At 48.1% G+C, this 8,594-nt stretch overlaps 1 protein-coding gene across 8 annotated transcripts in view; it reads left to right on the top strand.

The window, feature by feature from the left end:
- Positions 1 to 899: 899 nt before the first annotated feature.
- The window catches only part of LRRC8D (leucine rich repeat containing 8 VRAC subunit D), a 132,237-nt gene continuing 124,542 nt past the window's right edge, over positions 900 to 8,594 (top strand). For 3 of the 8 annotated variants that reach the window (XM_006063373.4, XM_006063371.4, XM_006063370.4), the window contains exon 1: positions 1,458 to 2,000. The gene's annotated coding sequence lies outside the window, so the exon portion shown is untranslated. Of the gene's footprint in view, positions 2,001 to 2,154; positions 2,439 to 8,594 lie in introns of those variants that run through there. The other 5 variants (XM_025288310.3, XM_025288308.3, XM_044944721.2 and 2 more) reach the window with 3 other exon arrangements.

Raw genomic sequence — 8,594 nt, 5'->3', positions numbered from 1 at the left:
TTTCTCACTGTATCTGAACTCCCACCTTCCTGAGTACCTATAACATTTTTGCAGCATGCTTATGAAGAACGTTTAGTTGCTTAGGAAATGTTGATTGAACATTCACTGACATGGAGACATCTTGGTAGAAGAGATGAGATTTCCCATTTTTCATGGGGCTCAGCCGGTAAAGAATCTGCCTGCAATGTGGGAGACACAGGTGTGATCCCTGGGTCAGGAAGATCCCCTGGAGAAGGAAATGGCAATCCACTCCAGTATTCTTGCCCGTAGAAGCCCATAGACAGAGGAGCCTGGTGGGCTACACTCCATTGTATTGCACAGAGTCAAACACGACTGAGCACATAGACTCATTACTCATTGTTCATGGAAACAGGTAGATTCAGATAAAACGAGATATTGTGATACTGGGCTGGAACCATCTGCCATGTTAAAAACCAACACTTTGAAACATCCCTCGTGACGTTATTTCTTGATTCCTGCTTCTCCCCACCCATGAAAAAGACTTCAAATATACTTTGATCTTACAATAAAAACAAGAGGGAGAACTATCAGGTTGGGAAACACGGTTTAGTGGAGAACAAACTTTCATCTGCCTGCTTCAGACACAAGACATCTTTGGCAAAAAAGAATGGGGTGGGGGGAATCGGGGAGAGCAGACTCAGATAAAAACAATAAGTGACACTCTCTTGCATCTTTAATAGCAAAGACAGAACAAATTAGGCAGGGAAGCTATTCGCGCCAAGATAAAGTTGTGTGTGCCCCATATCCCAGGTAAGTACAGTTGGAAGCCGCTGAAATGACTTTTCGGGAAATTTCCCCCTACCATTTCATGGCATACCCCAGCCCCACTCCCGTCTTACTATCAAAGTTCCAGTTGACAGGATAGCCCCAGGAAGGGTGAAGGTTCCTGAGATGGACTCTCGCCCGCCTGGCGACACTGGCCGCCCGGCATCGTGCCCGGCCCAGGTGGGCATTTCACTGATGAGCAGCTGTGGGGACGGCGAGCTCCGGCAGCCGCCCCGACCCCGCCGGGTGCACCTGCGCGCGGTGCCGCCGCCTCCCGCCGCCAGTGCCCGACCCCGGGCCACCGAACTCGCCACCCCTCCCCTCCGGTCAGCCCGCACGGCGGCGGAAGCGCCCCGACCCCCGGCAGGCACCGGAGAGCCGCGGGGGAAGAGAGCTCGCCATCACATGGAGGCCCGGGCCCGCCCCCATTGGCTGCGGCCGAGCCAGTGGCGGCGCTCGCCGGCTGCGGTTGGTCCCGAAGCTGCAGCGCCTGCACGGGCCCGGAGTCCATGTTACGCTTTGTCTAATTCCCCCCGTTACAGAGTCATGTGCTGCTGCTCCTGTCGCCGCCGCTGCCGCCGCCCGTGGTGCCCCGGCTCCTCCGCCGCGCTTCGAGGTGGCAGCCGCGGGCGGGGCCGCGGGAGCAGGGTACAGGGCGCCGCGCGCCTCCGCCGCCCCGGCGCGTCCGGGAGCAGCAGTAGCCGCAAGCCGCAGGTGATGCCGCCACCTCTCGCCTCCGCCTAAGCCGGGGCTAGGCGGCCAAAGCTGCCCGGGCTGCCCCCCCAAGGTTGGTGCGCGCCTCTCCCGGGCAGGGGCCGGGGACTGTGCCGGTGGAGCCGCGCCGCAGCCGACACGCGCCACCCCGGCGCCGGCGACCTGCCCCGCGGCGCCGCGGCCCGAGCGGAGGCTGTGGCTGGGACCTCGCGGGCTGGGGGACGCGGGCGGCAAGCGGGCCGGGCCGAGCGCTAGCTTCGTCCCCGAAGATCGTTCCGCTTTCGGCAATTTGAGCGGCGGGTGCCGGGGCCGCGGAGTGGGCCCCGTGAGAGGACCGTGCCGGCCTGCGACCGCCTCTCTCCGGCTCCCCGCCACGCGCGCTCCCTTCTCTCGCCTCCCTCCGCCCCATCGGAAGGGCGGGGAGACCCGGTTACGGCTCGGCTGATTCTTCCCGGAGGTGGGTGTTCGGTGTCTGGCCTCGCTGGCCCGCTGCCCAGAAGGTGAGCCCTTCAACTTCTCCAGAAACGCCTCCCCTCCCGCCTCCTTCCCGCGCGGGGTGGGCTGGGCTGGGAAGTGAGGGCGCGCCCCGCCCCCAGCGCGAGGGGGAGGGAGCCGGGGGCCCGCAGGTGCACCCAGCCCGCCGCGGGCCATCTCCGGGTTGGGTACCGGTATAATCCGCTTCTAGCTTGTTTGGAAGCGTGGGCACTTGGGAGCCGGACTTGTGCGCGAATCCCTTCCAGGGGCTTGGAAAGGAGGAGGATTGGGGGTGGCTGCTCAGAGAATCACACCTCCGCTGACTGGAGGGTTCATAGGGGCCTTCCTGTTTCTCTCCCCCTTTATTTGGGGGTATCCCTCACGGATAAAGAGATGAGTTTTTTTAGTTTCTTAAAAAGCCATCTGCAATAAAGAAGAACTGCCCCAGGTCGAGGGGAGGAGAGGTAGGTCCCTGCTGGAGAGGTGGGGTGTGCGGCCCCACTTGGATACGCAGTTGGGGTGTCTGTGTCAGAAGGTGGGGAGGTGGGGTTTCAGGAAAGAAAAAGTGCAAAGGTGAGAATGTGGAGTACTCAGGAGGTGGGCAGAAGGAGGGCGAATAGGTACTGGGGAGTCCTAGCCAACCATGGGGCCCAACTTGAGCCCCTTGAACTCATGGATCACTTCTTCCTTTTCGCAGATATCCTCCTTTCCTTCTCCTTGACTTAGGAAAAAAAATATTTCTTGTTGGGCAAAGAAAGCTTTGAGGACATATTTTGAAAGAGATTCAGGAGTAAAGAGAGAGCTGACTTCTGGAAACTTTTCTTTAGTAGCTTTGCTAATAAAATGCTAGTCCGGCTGCGTTTATTGAGCACCTATTATGTGTTCTGTGCTGGAGGTCGGAAGAGTCTGGGCAGCCAGGGAATTCCCGTCTGCAGTTCTAGGGAGGGCTGTTTACCGCATAAACAACCAAAGGGCGCTTCCAAGTGCCAAGAATGACTGTGATTCAGACCTTCCCCTCCTGGGTTCTGGGGCCTCTTCATGGTACAGACCTGTGGGAAGAACTCTCACCATACCCAATAAATGGGGTCTTCAAGAAGCATTTATTTTTACATCTCGTTAATACTGACCAGACACCTCCCATCAGCTAGCACAGGGTGAGAATCCTCTCTTTTCCTGTCTTCTACACCCACTGACTAAAACCCTGTTAGAATACAAGAACGAGATAGGAAAGATCCGGAGATAAAAATCAGGTAGAATAAGGTGCCGACAGAGTCTTTGGTCTCTGTCGGTTAGTAAGGGAGCTGCCCGTGAAATGATTAGGTAATCCATGGAGCTGGGAAAAAAGCAATCCAAAATCTTGAATTGGCATGGTTTATTTATATATTTGAACATTTTATCTTAGATTTGTCTCATTTCTGTTGAGGGCGTCTGAGTGTGTACTTTGTTGAGTACTTTGTTGATGAAAACCTAACACGTTAGAGAGGAAGATGTCCTTACATGACCCAGTCCCCCATTCTCTTAATGATCCTGTGGAGCGGTGTATGATGCAACAGTTAGAGTATTGAGCCATTCGTATCTTTCTCTTTCAGCCAAGGTTTACAGAATTTTAAAAACTTGGTCAAAACTTGACCTTTTCCCCCTACTTTTTACATTGTTCAGAACTTTTTTTGATTTTTAAAAAGTTTGCTGTGTCTTTAATGTCCCAGTAGTACAATTATTTTGTTAGCTGTATTTTGGAAGTCAAACTTGATTCAGTCTCAGTACTGTAGGTATTAAATTGGCACTAACTGTGAAAACATGAAAGTTTTGTCAAACCCGTGTGCTTCTGACCACATATGTTCTTGAAATGGCAGTTGGTAAGGGATTTCACCTGTTTTTCATGTATCATTGGAGCTGATATTGACATTTTGAAAAGTCCAGCCAGTATTTATTGAGTACCAGCAGGAAGCAGAGAACCTGAGTGGGTGTTGGGGTGCCTTAGTCAAGAAGGAGAGGATTCTTGTACTAATAGAAAGCAAGTAAGACAGTCCATGTGAGACTACCACCAGAAGCAAGGGATTGCATTTGTTTAGGAGGCCGAGGAATACGGGATGGAAAGAGTATTTGGAGCCAGCTGGGACTGTTTGTGCATTGTGGAAGAGGGAGGGCACATGTGTTAGGGGAAGCTTTGAGGTGTGTCATGGGTCAAAAATAGGATTGCCTGGCTGGGACAGAGAACATGTCTGATGAAGGGAGGTAGGGAGCATGTAGTTAGTGGAAGACTTGAACCACAAGTCAGTGGTGTTAATTATTTGCTTCAAGAAGTGTGGTTCTCAACAGGGGGTTACTTTGCCTCCCAGCAGACATTTGGGAAATCCGGACACAGTTGTAGTTTTGCTTGTCCTAGCTAGGAGGCAGGCATTACTGACACCTAGTGAGCAGAGACCCTGAATCTTGCTAAACATCCTGCGGTGTGCAGGATGTTCCCCACTACAAAGAACAATCCCGTCCAATATGTCAGTAGTGCCAAAGTTGAAACACTCTGCCTAGATAGGGAAGGTAGAAGCCACTGTGAAGTTACATCTGAGAACAGGCCTCGGAGGAGGTGGTTTTGAAAAGTGAGGAAGGATCGTGAGTTGGGAAGCCAATCGAGGGGACTTCTGTAACACTCAGGCCTGAAGGGATTAGAATCTGGGTGAATTCTAATCAGAGAAAAAGGCAGTTTTGAGAGATCCTGGCAGATGGGGAAGTCACAGAATTAGACTAGGCATTTTAGAGAAGTCTTGGTCTAACTTCTTTAGTAAACTCATACTTGTGAGGCAGCATCTGTTTAAACACCCCCAGATACAGGGACCTCTCTACTTACAAAGAGGTGCCATGCTACCTTTGGACTGTGCGTATGATCATTAGCTGATGACTGCCTCCCTGAAACTTTGTTCTGTTGATTCCATTCCTCTGGAATGACCTACCTCCTCAGATAGTCCTGCGAAGGCGCAAAGACAGAATAAACTTTCCTTCTTGCCACTCCAGCCGATTAACTTTTCTCAAAGCAAAATAGTCCTAATTCTTTTCACAGTTCTACATGGGACATGGTTTCTGCCTCCTGAGTTTGTCAGCATCTTTTATGGAGAGTTATGGTGACTGAAATTGAATATGGTAATGGAGACCTGACCTGGTCCGCAAAGAGTACAGTAGGACAGCTGTTTCCTGAGATCAAGGCACAAACATCTACTTTTTGCAGCTTAAGCTTACAAAACGCCCCAGCACAGACTCATGTTTAGGGTCTGGACAGTCAGAACTCCCAGGTATTTGTCGTATTAGCTGTTGGATCCTGTGTTCATTGTGCAAGTGTGTGTGTGTGTGTGTGTGTGTGTGTGTGTGTGTGTGTGTGTGTGTGAGAAGCTGAGTGGGTGTTTTTTGTTTTGTCCCTGTTCAGTACTGTCCTATTTATTTTGGTCCAGTCTTCAAGTCTTGAGATTTCAAAGTCTTAATTCTGCTTTCTAATCATATGAGAGAGGAGTGGAGGATGACTCTGCCAAAAGCTTTGTAGTCACTTAATATTAATACTTCATGAAATGCAGTACTTTGGCGCTGCTTGTCCTATTTGAAAGCCGGGAGTTCTGGGTGATTGAGGGGAATTCCAGGGGTTGATGAACCCCGAGCTTAGGGCAGCTGAGAAATTTGTGTTTGTGGCCAAGCTACAGTGAGTTCAGTTGTTGCTAATGTTTGCACCTGAAGTGCCCTTTTGATATTATTTGAGTCTGTTGCAAGCTTCTGAAATCCGTACTCCATCCTCTGGGGTCTTTGTAATTCTATTTAGACATCTGGAAGAGAATTGCCAATGTTCTTTGCAAATCTGAAGCTTGCCAAATCAGAGTTGCTTTTGAAATTTGTGAAGAAGTAAATAGGGTAATAACTGGTATTGGCAGAAACCATGTATGAGGTTTGTTCCCACTCAAGCTTTTTTTTTTTTTTTTTTGCTAGAATGCCTGAAATACTTAATTAGTGACAGATTTACTTTTGGGGAAGGAGAGAGAGGTGGGGTCTTAGAGACAGGCCTTTCTGCTAGAACTGAGCTTTAGTATGTCCTTGGTGTAGTGTCACACTTACCAGATTTCACATATCTTCAACGAGAAGACATTAGGAAATCACCATTCTTGGATGTCTTTTGAAGCAGATAGGAAGAAATCCTAGGTAACTTAATGCCAGGTTATCCAAATGTTCTAGATCTGCCCAGCACACTAGATTTAAATAAATTACTTGATTCAGGTGGTCCCCATCCAATAGCGTTGAGAGTGCTAGAACAAGATTGCAGATCTCATAGCCAACACCCGTAACCTCTTTTGTTGGGAACGTCCATTGCGCCCAGTCCACTGCAGGTGTGTCGCCTGCCCAGGTGGTGCCGTCTGCTCGCTCTCACTTCTGTGCGTGGCCCACATGGGCAACCTGTCTGTATTCTCTGGAGATGAAACTGTTTCTATAAGAACTAGTGTTTTCTGAATTTAAGAGATTTCTTGAGTGGGGACATATTTGAAAATCCTTAGAAATTATCCTTTTACACTTTCAAAATCAAAGTTGAAGTCACCTTGGAATTAAGTGTGCAGTGTATCATTTTTGAGTAGAAGGAGAGAATTTTTAATAGATGGGAATGATCAGTGCTTGAATTTGGTAGAAGAGGAAATTGAGGCCTAAGGAGGTGATGTGGTTAGTGGCAGGTTACACACACAGTCATGGAGCAGGCATTAGATCGACCTGCATGAAAGACCACAGATGCAGGCTAAGGATAAAGATTACTCTGCTTGGAGGTGAGTAAACAGTGGGGTCCCTTAGGACTTATTTACATAATTGATCCAAAAGAAGGAATACACAGTGGAGTTTCTAGGTTTACAGATGACAGTGCGCTCTTCTGAATTATGAAATAGCTAACCAACGGGGATTTATTCCAGGGAAACTGCACCAGGATATGTTAGTCATCAGAAGATTTGCAGGTGTGTTTCTTTGTGGGCAAATATGAGGTCAGGTATTAAGGGGGGAATTACAGAGTTGTCATAAGATGGTTTTTGGTGGGAAGATCCAGGAAAGGGCTTCAAAAATATTTTTACAGTGTTTTCCCAACTTGTTGCAGATTAAAAAGGACGCGAAATGCTAAGCTTCATCAAAAAGATTTTGGCAACAAAACAGAGAACATAGTCATAATTGAGTTTCTACTGTGCTTTGTTCAAAGCATGGGCATCTGACTTTAGGTGAGACACCAGAGCTGGAATGACCAATGTAATGTACCTAGAAATAGTAGACAGTCCTGCCAGAATGTAAGCTCCATGAGGACAGAGCCTTGCCCATCTGTTTTTCTGATAAAAATATAGCTTCTAGTATCTGGAAAGAAGACAGAAGACAGCCAGGAGGAGATGATTCTGACGCCCATGAAACCGCTAGGAGAGGGCCAGAGGAAACTTGGATTGTTCCCCCTCGTCCCATGTACTATTTCAGTCGGCAGCTTCCTTGTCTCCCTGCTCCGGTGCTGTCAGTGTGGTGAAGGCAGAGATGTATCTGTCTTGAGCGCCACTGATTTCCTGGTGCCCCCCCTCCACAGCAGGCCCTGCATTGATATTTGATACCTGAAGGAGTACATGAAGAGGTGCATTCCTTAAAGCTTTATAAGACATAAATTCAGGAAATAATGTAAAAAGTTTTGCTTAGTCCTGGCTGGCATCAGAATCAGTCTGGGAAATGTTTTAAAGTTACATGAGCCCAGACCTTTCCCCACATCTTTTGGGTTAGAGTCTCTGGGAGTGAAGTTTCAATTGCATAACCTGGCATTAAGTTACCTAGGATTTCTGTCCTGTCTGCTTCAGAAGACATCCAAGAATGGTAATTTCCTAATGTCTTCTCATTGAAGATATGTGAAATCTGGTAAGTGTGACACTATACCAATGACATACTCCAAATCACTCCAAAGTGATTCTAGTGTGTAGCCAAGACTGAGAGCCAGTGTCTTGCATAGTTGTACAGAAAGGGTGGGTATTGACACCTTAGAGAAGCTTTGAAACATTAGTGGCTGACAAGCACACACTTGGTAGTTAAGATAAACAAGAGCTTTAAGGATACATTTGTGTCCTTGGAAGATGATGACCAAGACAGCAGATGGTCCACTGTGTGGCCCTTGGTGCTGCATGAGATACTGCATCCTGGACTGGATGGTGTGAGGGGACCATCCTGTGGTCCATTCTGAATGCATAGTGACAGTTATACCAGCCTGTGGAAAAATAAGAATAAAGACAATGCAGCAGGCTTTTCAGTTTTAATTTTAGTGCTAAGTTTATTTAGTTGAAAGGATTTAAAAAAAAATCTTAGTTGGGATATCTTGCTTACTTTGATAGGTTATGAAAGACTGGTGATGATTTGTCTTTGGTATTATTTCTTCTAAAATCTGGCAATTTTATGACAGTCTTCTTTTGAAATTTTACTAGTCTGTGATATCAAAAGTCTGGGAATTACTGCCTTCCCGAGATGTTTGAGATGTCCGTTTCCTCCTCTTGATACCTGCTATTGGGAAAAGAGCACATATATTGATGTTCAGTTCTATCGTAAACATTTCTTAAAAAGCTTTTTTACTTTCCTTCTCTGCTTGCTGGTAATAGTTA

The sequence above is a fragment of the Bubalus bubalis genome, chromosome 6 (genome assembly GCF_019923935.1).
Source record: "Bubalus bubalis isolate 160015118507 breed Murrah chromosome 6, NDDB_SH_1, whole genome shotgun sequence".
In the NCBI taxonomy this organism is placed as follows: Eukaryota; Metazoa; Chordata; class Mammalia; order Artiodactyla; family Bovidae; genus Bubalus; species Bubalus bubalis.
This window is presented reverse-complemented; position numbering and strand designations above follow the sequence as displayed.